The sequence below is a fragment of the Haliaeetus leucocephalus genome, unplaced genomic scaffold (assembly GCF_000737465.1).
Source record: "Haliaeetus leucocephalus isolate CR32 unplaced genomic scaffold, Haliaeetus_leucocephalus-4.0 Scaffold295, whole genome shotgun sequence".
NCBI classification, from domain to species: domain Eukaryota; kingdom Metazoa; phylum Chordata; class Aves; order Accipitriformes; family Accipitridae; genus Haliaeetus; species Haliaeetus leucocephalus.
Window position 1 is genome coordinate 5,633,517 of NW_010972731.1, and position 12,980 is coordinate 5,646,496.

A 12,980-nucleotide genomic window follows, 5' to 3' on the forward strand; every position below is an offset into this window, starting at 1 on the left:
TCAGTTGAACAACAAACATGCATAATTTTGCATTTGTTGGTACTACAAGTAAATGTTTGCAGAAAATAATGGGAATGTGGAAATGTTAGGCATGTAGAATTAAAATTGTGTTTCAGCAAGTGTTTTATGTCCTTTTCTTCTTAAAGTACATTCTTGGTTGAAAGCAGTCCCAAGGACCTGTTTTAAATCTACATTAAGTGGATGAAATATGGTTTAAAGCAATAAAGCATTGAAATTCAGAGCTTTGGGGTTTGCTCATCCATCTTCACAGGTCATGCTAACATTAGCCTTTACATATTGCTGCAGGCTCCCATAAGTGGGTTCACTGGCAGTTTGTCTCAGAGTTGGGACGTGTAACATAGACTGAGCAGCGTGGGCTGCACGTCTACAGAGTCACCACTGTGTCAGGGGCTAGAAGTGTGCGTAGCAGAAAATGATGATGGGGTGGAAGAGTAGGGTTTCAGGTGGCTCAGCAACATTAGTAAATCTCCAGCTGCTTTATATGGGAAAGAGAATTGTGTTTCTTAGGCAAATGCTTTATATGAATGTTGTTCTTGCCATAGAGATTACCAACAAATATTATTTTGATATATCCTTGAGGCATTAGAGCAGCAATAGGAGTGTAGGGAAAAAAAATCCCTTATTGAAGTGTTGATTTTGGTGGAGAGTTTTTCCCTTCTGTTTCCAGTGCTATTGGAGTGAGGAGTTTCTTTAAACTGACAGTCCCTCTGCGGCTTTAGGAGAGAAGCCAGTGAGATGGTGTTAGTGGTGGTGGTGCTGCTTCTGCTCTTGCGAGGTAACTCGCATTCTCTTCTCAAATGTTCCTTTTCAGTTGCTGCCACTCTGGAGTGAAGAGTAAAGAAAGAGGGAAGAAAAGGTACGCGTTATATTCATGACCTTTTGAGTGAAGTCATCTAAACTGAGAACGCTGAAATTATCTGTAGAGCAATATCATTAGGTCTTAAAAATTGATTCTGTGATTATAACAATCCCTGCCTTCACGTAGGCACTACTAGCTCATTTGAGACACTGGGGAACAGAATTTAAAGTGTCTACTTCAAAAACTCAGTCTGTTGAATGAGCTGAAGGAGGAACTTCAGTACTTCAGCTGACAGAGGGATCAATCAAGAAGCAGCTCTGACACATCTCCTGAGATGTGTATCTGTGTGTTTTAGTGTGGATGTGTGCCCTCTCTTCTGCTCATTCTCATACACAAGTACTCAATTAGAAACGGGCCATTCCATGACTTTCTTTTTCCCAGTGGTCTCTAATTTTGCAGAGAGTGTATTGAGCTGAAGTGTAGACTTGTATGTATTGAGTAACTGTGAGCCTGCATTCCTGTGTGATTATTTTAGCCTTAAGAAAAGTTACAATCCCTGGGTATGTGTTCAGCTTCTGTTCCGGGTTAAATACTAAGCACTTGCACAATGTGCTTTTGCTACCTTAAAACAAGGCTATTATGTGAACTTGCTTCTGTCCTTTGTATAAAGAATCTTATCAACAAATGAGGGTCTATCTTATGAAGCAGTACAAACCTGCAAGAAGCTGTCTTTCTGTTTCTTTATTATTAATAAGTTAACAAGACTTGTTGCGGATGGTAATTTTTCTGATTGTTTTACGTGATTCAGGAAGGGCTGCAGTATAACCAAATACATGTTTTTGCTTTTAGTTTTGGGGTAAAGAATACAGGGAAGAAAACAAACAAGGAGTCTACCTAACTGTCCTTGTGTGACTGTCTTGTTCCGTATCTCCTATTCGTTAGCTCTGTTTTCAAGATTTCATTCTGAAGTTTGTACATTGCTATCACTGGCCTTACTGCTCTGGCTCTCATACGACCCTTTTTTGTCATTATTTTGTACCATACTTTTATCTTAGTAGATAAGAGGTTAATTTTCACATTTTCTTTAGCAAAGTAGCCTGCAGGGTTTATTTGAGCATTGTTTCTATTTTCCATCTTCTGAGTTCAGTAACAGCAGGATTAAGGACTTGGAAGTTAAACGTAGGTGTCCTTTTAATTAAAGGGATTGGCTGTCGGGGTTGTATTTTTCTTTCTCATTAGCATTCTGTTCATTCTGTTTTCTTTCCCTATCTCCCTGTTCCCTACACACTCAGCTTGTAATAAAAGTTGGTTCTTGAATGTAAAGTGTGTTAATGCACCTGGGAAAAACATGTACAGGAAGGAATTGAATTTGTTTCTATCTAACCTAGGTAAGATATAATGGAATGTTTCATTGTTTATCTTTACAGTAATAATCAAAGCATCCTTTCAACACTCACAAGGATTATTTAAGAAGAAAATTAAGTAAATGTATTATTTGTTTGTTTTCAACAGAAAAACAATCTCGTATTTTAAGTTTATACCCCTGCAGCCAAGCGATAAGGGCATTTTAATGTTTTCCTGTATCTATCTTTCCATTTTAATGTGTTGCAGGATTAGGGGATAGCTGATGCTGCCGTTACGTAAATGTGAGCGAGTAGAGATCCTCATTACAGGGCGAAGTGGATAAAAAGTGTCAGTAACTGAAGGTGATGGGACTGTTGTGTCTACTGTCCATTAAGTCAGTAATAGCACCTCTTCTCCAGATGAGGGGAATCGCAGGGAGCAGCATTTTGCTGCGTTGCAGGAGCAAATCCCTAAAACCTCTGCAGCAGAAATGTCTGCAAGTAAGGAGATAAATATGTGAAGACAGATTGCAGCAAACACTTTGGGGGCATCAGAGGTTTTCTGTTCTGGTGTAACTATTATGTAGAATTACTTGCATCGGCAAGATGTTGAACATTCTGCTCACAACCCCGGGAATATAAGCTAGGCTGCAATACGCATGCGTCTTTTCCAGGATTTGTGAGTTCTTTTGCCATGTATCTCATAGCTGAGTGTTTCTTCAGCACTGAAAATAAAAATGCTCTGCAAAGCATATTGTAGCCATAAAATCAAAGAAACCAAACTGCATCTACTGACACTTCAGGGTTTCATTTGCCTGCTCAATAGACATAGTGTTTATGGATCATCCAGCAAATGTAAACAAGGCAGTCTCTCAGATGCATGCTCTCTACTGCTCTTCATTAGAGGGAATGTGTGGTGCTTATAGCTTCAGTATTGGAAGGAAGTTGAAGTTCTTTGCCTTCTATGTTACCTCTGGGACTATTTCTAAAGTAGAAGTTGCTGTCATTCTACCAGAGGACCGGCAAGATTTACTACACAAGCTGTGGCCTTCTGACTTCCTTAAGCTTTACAACCAGGAGTCCTGAATATACGTCGCTGCTCCACTGCAAGGAAATTTGTGTCGTTAGACTCAGAAGTCAAATAAGCAGTAAGTCATACAAACACACCCATGTATTGATTTCAAGTAACTTAAAAATAAATGGAGTTGATAGGTTACCTATCCTCCTGATTTTGGCAACACCACCCAAGTTGAAAGCAAAAAAAATCTATATGGTCTGTTGCTCCTTTAATCATGCATTATGTACATTTTAGTTGGCCACTGAAGTGTTCTTTATGAGTTTTGGAGTCAAGGGCTGCAGCCGGGTTTCAAATACAACATACAAATGGATCCCCAAAGGGAGCTATACTTCTGAATGTCTAAAGGCTATCTTCCAGGGCACTTTATTTTAAAAGATGCTAATGTTCACGTTGAGGTTTCATAGATTTTAATATATGTAGTGTTACTTTGCCTGGGAAAGGGATGATCAAATAGGTTTAGCTATAATTGCATTTATCTTCTCAATCTCTTATGTAAACCCTCTCATAATTTCACTTTCCACCTTTTAGAATTCTGTAGCTTTGCTACAGAACAGGTTTGTGTATGTTTGCCTCATTATTGGAAAGATATATTTCTCCTTTTCTTTTTGAAAAATTTCAGCTTGTATTAATTTTTTTACTAGTAATGTATACCTAACAGAACAGATAAAATGCTCTTGATAAAGCAATATTTTCCAGTTGTTTACTGTACTCTGTTTCACACAGTATTGACAGGAAATGATGTTTGAGTAGAAACCATAACATAAAATGCTGCTGTGATGTTACACAGTTTTCTTTTTATTCCAAAGTTTCCAGTGTTTGGCTTCATGTGTATGTTCAACATATCGTTGAATGTGTCCAACCTGGCTTTGCTTTTATGTCACTGCATGGCCTATTTATGATAGAAAGAGAGAGTCACTGCTTCCTTTTTAATTTCTGCTGAAGTTCTGCGCTTTTGGTTTTTTTAACCAGTGTTTGCTTTATGTTTTATTGTCACTAACTTGAAGTGCTTTGAAATGTTTGCATTAATGGCATTAAAGAAAAGTCTGTGATTGACTGACTCTAAATTTCTTCCGCTGTATTATTTTCAATAATAACCAGGATTTTACGGAGTCCGTGGTAGACGTGTTTGTTACTAAATGCATCTGTATTCACTATGAGGGGATTCTGCTGAAAGAAGTAGTGCAATACCATGAGTTATTAGAGGACTGGTGTTTGGAAAGCAGTGCTCACCTGTCCGGTGTGTATAGTTCAGGAGATGTTAAAGCACTTGAAAATTGGAAAGCAAGAAGTTGCTTTGCCTAAAGTTGTAATGAAATGCCTGCCAGTCAAACTGAAATGCAGGGGGGGGAAGTAAAGAGTATTAAGATTTAGCACTTATGTAATCCTCTACATCTTTTGAGTGCTAGAGGTATTAACTATTTAAACCTCTAGATAATTTTTTCAGCATTAAAAGAAATACATACCAGTATTATCCTTTTTCTCTCTTGGCAAAACATAGAGACCGAAAGGCTAAATAACTCACACAAGGCTACGTATTACTGGCAAAACCTGGATGTACTTGGCTCCCGGACCTGTGCTCAATTTGTGCTGTGTAATGAGTATATGTCTTAATGGTGTGTGAGTAGAAATAACTACACAAAATCCCTATTTTGACATAGACAGCAAACCTAAGATACTGTATAATAACACTGTACAATGAATTTGCAGCAGTAACACAACTGCTAGTCTCAGCAAACTGCAGTAGTGTACATAGATAGCATTAGCTGTTGTATTGATCCAGGCCACTAAATCTTTAATTATCTTTCATAGTAAAACTTGTTTAAATAAATTGCTCTATTGCTACCCAGTACGGCTGCTTTTTGTACAGATGGCAGCTGCTGGGGTTGATGCATGGGTCATTTGCCACTTTTTACCATATCCATGCTCTTTGTTTAAAGATTTTGTATTATTAAAAGGAGAAGTAATGCATCTGAAAACTAACGGACTACTAGACTGTTAGTTTTGGAGTGTAACACTCCCTACTACTCCTCAAAACAAGTGTGTAATAAGTTATGTCTGTACAAATTTTCCTCTCCATTGAAACTCTCCCATTTATTTCAACATACTTGAATTTTGGGTCACCTAAAGGAGTTGAGCGGCTAATTCAGAACTGTTCTTCTCACTTGTAGGACTAGTGTGGTAAGTTTGGATGTAGTGTTTGTAAGATGGATATATATTTTTCTGGCACTAGAAGAAAAACAAAGCCTTTGGCTCATATGATAATAAACAGTCCTTGCAGGTTCTGTCTTCTTGAGGTCTTCCACATGTGTGGGGCTGTTTCATCTTCACTGATACGCAGCTGCCATGAGGTTTCATGATTACAGCCAGATGATTTCTGTCAATGCTCTGTGTATTCAGTGTATCAGTTTTAGCTATACTCAAGTGCATGTATTTAGCTGCTGAAGAAGGACTTGTTTCAACTGAGAAACCCGACCAAATGTATTAGAGATTTGCATTGACCTGTCCAAGATTTGAAATTTTATTTCCAAACTGTGTGGATACTTCAGTTGTGGTACAGATTTTTGAGTCCCTGAGACTAGGTATGCTTATACAGCAATAACTGTGCCAAATTTTACTGTCAGCTATACCTATGTGAAAATGGAGATGGTTTTGAAGGAGGTATGTGTGGAATCAGGAATAAAATGGTAGAGGTGGTGCTGAGGAAGATTCAGGAACATGAATAAACTGAGGTTGAGAGCATCCAGGCAGGCACAGTTGTGGCATGTCTAAATGTATCTGTTAAATATGCTGTCAAGAGGTTGAAGTTTTCTTTGTCACTGTTGTATAATCAATTATCTCTTCAGTGCATTGCCCTGTGACAGGGCCGTGCCGCTGCTCATTTGTTCTATAGTTAGTGCAGTTCACAGTCATGCCTTGCATTCTTTTTTTATTCTGTAGTATATATCTTAGTGAAATAATGGGATGAAGATACAATATTCAACAGGAAGCTCTTTAATACTTGACTACAAACCACTATACCACATACCATTATGCTGACATGTTTTATCAGAAGTGAAGATATAATTTGATAACAGAAGTTTTCCTTTCACAGTGAAGGAAAGGGGGGAAAAAAAATCAGTGTTTAAAAAAAACTACAGCACCTTTAATAATCAATTCAGGAGAAATATCATAAAGTGGAGCAATATTCATGTCTGTCTATCCGAAAACTGAACTATAAAATCCCAAATGATTACAAATAGTCTTTGTGCTTGCTTTCAGTGAAGTCAGCCAGCTGTGTAGATCAACAACCTATGATACATTTTAACCGCAATGTTTTGTTTAAATAACACATATTAAAAAAAAATCCACTATTCTTCTTTCCAGTCGTTGCTAGCTATGTCCATAGCAACAGATAGTGATGTCGCAAGTGGAGTTCAATGTGTTGATTATATGATGAACTGGAGAGAGAAGAAAATAGATGGTCTGTTTACAAATGTCTTGAATGCAGTAAGAGTTTTATAAGAGGAGGAGACTGGAGAAAATTGACTTTATTTTATTCCAAGCCTTTGGTTTCTGTTGTTGACTGAGTTGTATATTTTGTCTTGAAAGTCTGAATTTTTCTTCTAGTTTGAGGACTGCTGTTGCTGGAGTAGCACATCCAGGCACACGTCAGTGCGGCTCAGTAAGATAACACCCAAGAGCTGTGATTTAAGCACATATAGGTACTTCTATCAGCTGTACCAAGTCTTGTTGCTTAAAATGTAATAATAATTAAAAAAAAAAAACCAACAAAAACAAAGGAGTAGAGTTATATGGTAATAATTAAGTTGCATTAAATAAGAATTGAAGCTGCTGAAAACCTGGGAGGAGAAAAAGAACATTTTAACATAAGTAGCACACTTATGAATATTATTCCTTAGTTTGTTACTGTAATTGCTTCTGGATTGGTAGCATTGTCTCTCACTGCAAACATGTCTTTCCTGCTCACTTAATGTAGTGATTATCTTGGGTTTTGTTTTGTGGGATTTTTTTAAACTCTAGGCCAGTAATTGCTTGATTTGAGCATGATTTTAAATATATACTTGGGATAATTCATCTGAGCATCCTCTCTGGGAGCCCCTATCTCCAAAGACTGAAAATAAGCTTTTGCGAGGGCAAACTGCTAAGATTTTTATGACAAGACTCAATATTTGATGATTCTGCTTAAATCTGAGATACGTTTTTGTAACAGTCCTGTACATATATGCAGACACTTGTGACAACTTTTGGGGGTTTTTTTGAGGATTCTCCTGCATGTCACATTTTCTGGATTAATCTTTGGGGTTGGATGGGGCGGGGGGAGTGGATGGTTCTGGTGTGGTTTTGGGGTTTTATTTTTCTTGACTATCTCACACGCTTAAATTTGATAGCCAAAACTGAGTGGAGGTCACATTGTGTAAGAAACAGGGTTATTTCTTAAATTTTCTAATGATACTGCTGTTTGCACACCCTCTTGCGAGGTTTGCTTGTTTTGCAGTCAGTTATTCCTTCTCAAATACAGTGTTTTGAGCTTGTTCATTGAACTGTGAACCTCAGTCTTGTGGAGAGGCTTGAACAGGTCTTCTGTATTTGGAATTCTGATTCTGTCTTCCAGAGTCTTTGGGACTTTATCTGCAGATTTAGTAAGTGAAATCTGTATTCAGTCAACAAACAACAATGAAAACATTAAATAATGCCAGGCCAAAGACAGACCCTGTGGGTTTCTACCTGATACAGCTTTCCAGTCAGGTAGTGGATCACTGACGATTTGTCAGGTACGGTTTTCCATCCACTTCTGTTCCAGCCTCACACTCACTTTACACAGAACAGGTTTTGTGTAATGTGTTCATGAACAAATGTGGGAATAATGTTTGTAGCTTTATTAAAACAAGACCTTGCACACTCCAAAACTAGTGCTAGAGACTAAGGAAGCCAAGCTTAAAACATGGAAATTCTGCCCCTTCTCTCATTTCCTCCTGGAAATATATCTGCTAAACCTGTCAATAACTAGTCTTCCTTCATTTCACGATCGTGTTCAACCTCTGCCTGGCAATTAGGACTGCCTTGGTTATTCTTGTATAAGCTTGGCACCCTTTCATCACTAGAAATCCCAGTCACTTCCCACAAGCACATGTTGTGCCATGGCATAGCTAGAGAAGCGATAGTATAAACTAGCACTGATTGTAAAATCAATGCATTAATTTGTATAGTTATACTTGGTATTCAGCAGCTGTGTAAGTATAAAAATTTTATAAATAGGTGGGTTTTTTGTGGTAACAATATACCTGGACCCTGAATAATATTTTGTGAAACTGGCACCCAGTCACAGGTCTTAGTGTTTTGTTGCTATGGCCGTGTTGCTCTGTAGCACATACACTAATATTTTGTGCTGTGATTGAGTCCTGAAAAACATGGACTGTTTGTGGAAGACATGTATTTAAATAATGTTGATTAATAATTCCCCATCAGAATTGGAAGAGACATGGGTGGTGAAATGCTCACTCTGTTAAGCCATGCATGCACTACTCTGAGTCAGGATTTCACTTGAACAGCTGTGGTTTTGACTGCAATGTATCTGTATGTTTTTCCAAAAGGGGAAATCCATGGGGGAAGTCTTTCAGTAATTATGTTGTTATTACTCCATAATCTCCCTTTTCTATTAACTACACTGTTACTGTGTGGTGTCAGGCTCATGGAGAAAGATTGGTGCTTGCTGTGTAATGTTGACAAAAGTTTTTAGAAGGGGAAGAGAGGTTTTCTAGTAAAAAATATCTTGTAAAGGGGGATTGATATTTGTGTTAGCTGGAGATAAAATTGGAAAAGAAGCTTTATGAAGGCCTTTGTACTAAAATATTGCACGCTGGTTCATGAGCAGATGGCAGCCTGCTAAGAGAAAGCCTAATCAGGTTACCCTGATTTTCATTTTATGGTGTTTTTATAACCTAGTATTATCTATTTATTGTGTAATCTGGTAGACTAATATCCTAACAAATATCTAACTTTGGGGAATTATCCACTTGTAGAGTAGATTTTGGTACTTTCACATAAAAAAACATTATAATGGAAATCCACCTATTTAAGATACTGAAGAGTTCATTTGCAGCATTTTAATAAATGATGCAATTTTCAGTGCAGGAAAAATGCATTTAACTCCAAAAACTTTGTCTTGAATGCCTTAATAATGGTATCCCCTTTGGAAAATTCCCTTTACTTCTAAAGGCCTGATTCACGTTCCACTGATGTTAACACAATAACTTTCATAAGCTTTAGATCAAATTTAATATTATTTGCACCAGATTTTTTTACAGTATTTTGACAATTTGGAAGGCTACAATTAAAAGTCCCAGAGTGTATCTAAGCGCTAAATTTTGGCTGCAATAAACGGAAGTGATGAAAACCTCATTAGGTGCCCGTTTACGTGTTCAGATACTCAGAAGACCAGGATATATAAAATGACTTGTCTCCATCATTACTGCCTTTTCCCATTCTGCCAGACCATAGTCTTTGTTTAGGCAGCATGTCATGAACACAGCTTGTAGTTTCAAAGACCCAACTCGCCTTTCCTTTCAGATCAATCTGTTCTAGTCTCTGGCTGCTTTTGTGGTAAAGGTATCACTGACATGCCTGTAGGACATCATAATACTGAATCTGCCATTATAACTGCTTACTACTCACAGACATGTATGTTGCTGTTTGTATATTGGCTGCTGTTCCCTACAGGCTTCACTGAGCTCCAGAGAAATTTAAAAAAATTCTTCTATTAAAATGTATGATTTAAAATGTTCCTTTCCCTATGCTTAAGGAATCCCAAAGGATCAGTCTGCTGAGTTTACTTGCTGGTTGCTCCTGTCTTGAAAATGTTAGATTGAGTGAAGTTCGATATTGCTTTAAAAAAACCCAATATTTATATTTTTCATGAATTCTGTGCTGGGTATGAATTACTGACAGGTCCATTCCATCTGCTGCAGTCGTCTTCCTCAAATATACTGGTAAACTGAGCAGCCGGGAATCAGATTTTCCTTGGAACATTAGTGTGGTGCTGTCATAATTTAAAAGTTATATCAGACAATGAAAACAAACAATAAACCCAGGAAAACATGTTAAGCCAATTTTAGGGCACTCTGTGCAGCTGTTGTGCAAAAAGTGGCTGCAACCCTGGTAAGGGCTGGGGCATGAATCGTCAGATGGTTTAGAAACATTGGAATTAATGAGTCCTTAAAATGTGACTAATTGATTTTCCTGATGCACAAGGCTCATGCTTGATCTCAATAAAACTCCCAGAGTCTGCAGCGTGTAAGGCATGTGTCTTGTTCTATACCTGTCTGTTAGTTAATGAAATTGAAACGTTCTATTTTTCAGAGAATTATTAAGATATCAATAACTCATTTGGGGGTTTCTATTTTAACATTAATTTGACTATGTAATTGATGACTCCGAAGAGTTGTCCTCACTAGTTTCTTTGACTTCTAATTCTTTTTTCTATACAAATTAACATCAAACTTTTCACATTGTTTTGAACATGGAATTTATAATATTTAGCCTTTCTGCACTGATCTTTTTAGATTCAAATATATTCATTTTACCTTTAATATTTACTTACATTTCACTCACAAATGTTACATTTTGCTCACATTCCAATAAATATTTGTGTATTATAATTTTAAAAAAATCTTCAATTTGAACAATTTTCTTAATAAATGTATCTTAATTCCCTTTGCTCTTGATTAGTATATGATGAGTTTAATGGTTTAATTGTCAGAATTTCCAGCCAGTTTAATACAGCTAGTAGCAGTGTGCATCTCACCAGTATTCAAGGATCACCTTTGAAAATTTGCGTATAGTTGCAGCTGACATCAAAGCAGTCTGAAATATATTTCAGTATTTTCAATGTTTTAATGCTGCTTTCTTTAAAACTACAGTAGAAATGAATGTAAATGTCATTGTCTTTTAATATTCAATTATTAGCACTTCATTGGAATTTTATCTTTATTTGCTTTATCAAATGTCATATTAATTGCATTTTATATACCCACTCTGTAAATCTATCACAGTTTCCTTCATTAATTTTCTAAGTCAACTAAGCTAGTACAGGTTCATTGAATAAAGCAAAAAATCATACTGTGATTTTTTTTTTTAGTAGTTTCTGTAATAGAAACTGTCAATAAAGGTAACGTAAACAGGATCTTTAGCTGATGTGCAATGACTGATTTCAGAGCTGAAAATATAGCTTTATATTTTTCAGGAGATTTTTATTTATTGGTGTCTACTGATAGCTTTACACAGAAATTCAGTGTTCTTTGTATCCACATTAGAAAACTGAAGTGATATCAATAAAATGCACACAGCCTTTGAAAACTGCTATGTTCTCACTGTAATTTTCTATGCCCCCTCCTATGCATAAAAACTAGTATGCTACAGTAGGAATGTGTGATATCCCCGATGGCTTTTAAATGCTTTTTCAAAAGCAAAATAGTTGTGAATTATTAATATTAACCACACCATGCCAAAGCAGGAGGAAGAGATGCAGGAGTGTTCATTGATTGATTAGTGTACAAATACTTTGACTTAGCACTGACTCTTTTTGAGGCCTATTGATGTATGAACTTGTTTCATCCAGTATAATAATTTTATATGTTGTTTCAACCTCATGCTCAAGGATATGACTAATAGCACAGCCGAACTCAATGGGGCTTCTCATCAAGTAATATAAGTGAAGGTAGGAGTTTCTTGCTCCAAGTTTTGCATTCAGATTTCCAAGTTTGTGCCTGTCCCAGTCTGCATTAGTGTCAGCTCTTTGCTCCACAGGCTTTCTCTGGAACTTTACGTGTTCTTTTATTCTTATCTGGTTTTTGAGCTTCTTGTGTCCTGTTCAGTTAAGCCCTTAAATTTTACATGTCCTGTTCAGTCAAGCCCTTAAATTTTTATACGTTGTCTCTAGATTAAACCTTTATCTTTTATAGTCAAGAAAAGACCATCAAAGAATGTAAAATGCGAACTAACCAACCCTATTGCAGTGCAAATGGGTAATGGTGCCTACAAGGGAGTTTGTAGAGACATTTGTTATGTAGCAGCCCTAAGCAAGAGTAGACTCGTGTTATACAATGACATTTATTGACTTCTTCAGGCCTGCACCAGTGTTAACTACAGGGTTGTGCTTTCCTACCTGCTTTAGATAAAATGAAAACTCTTCCTTCCCTATCTACACACAAATCATCTGTGTATATCAGTTAGGCTCTATCTTGCCAATGTTCTTGTCTGTGATGCTGAGATAAGTAGTGATGCCATAAATACAGAAAGTCTACCTTCTGATGTTCTGCTGCCTTTGATTTTTACTTACTTTTTCTTCACTAAACTATGTGTTGTTATTCCCTGAGTGTCTGTCTTTAATAAGCTAGCTCTCACTTGTTGAGAAGGTTTTCAGTAAAACTGACTTTGCAGCATACTGCCAGGACTGTCGTCAACCCATACGATGCAGTTTGCAGGCTATCGGTCTCTGTTGTCTTTTGCCGTTTCTTGTGTAACTTCTTATTGCCATTCAAACTGTTCTAGCTTCACATGTTGTAGCTTTCTGCATGTCACTATAAGCATCTTACGTGATCTAAACAGAAAAGGCCTAGAGGCATCAAAGATCTTAAGTATTACTCGTGAATGTGTTTGAAATCAGGCTGGTTTTGATTCCCCAACATCTTGATTTAGATGACCAATGAATATATATCAGTTTGTCAAGTCTGAGGTGTTGTAT

At 37.0% G+C, this 12,980-nt stretch overlaps 1 protein-coding gene across 1 annotated transcript in view; it reads left to right on the forward strand.

Annotated features, from left to right (window-relative positions):
• The window catches only part of SDK1 (sidekick cell adhesion molecule 1), a 410,390-nt gene that overhangs the window by 189,027 nt on the left and 208,383 nt on the right, over positions 1–12,980 (forward strand). The gene's annotated exons all lie outside the window — the stretch shown is intronic.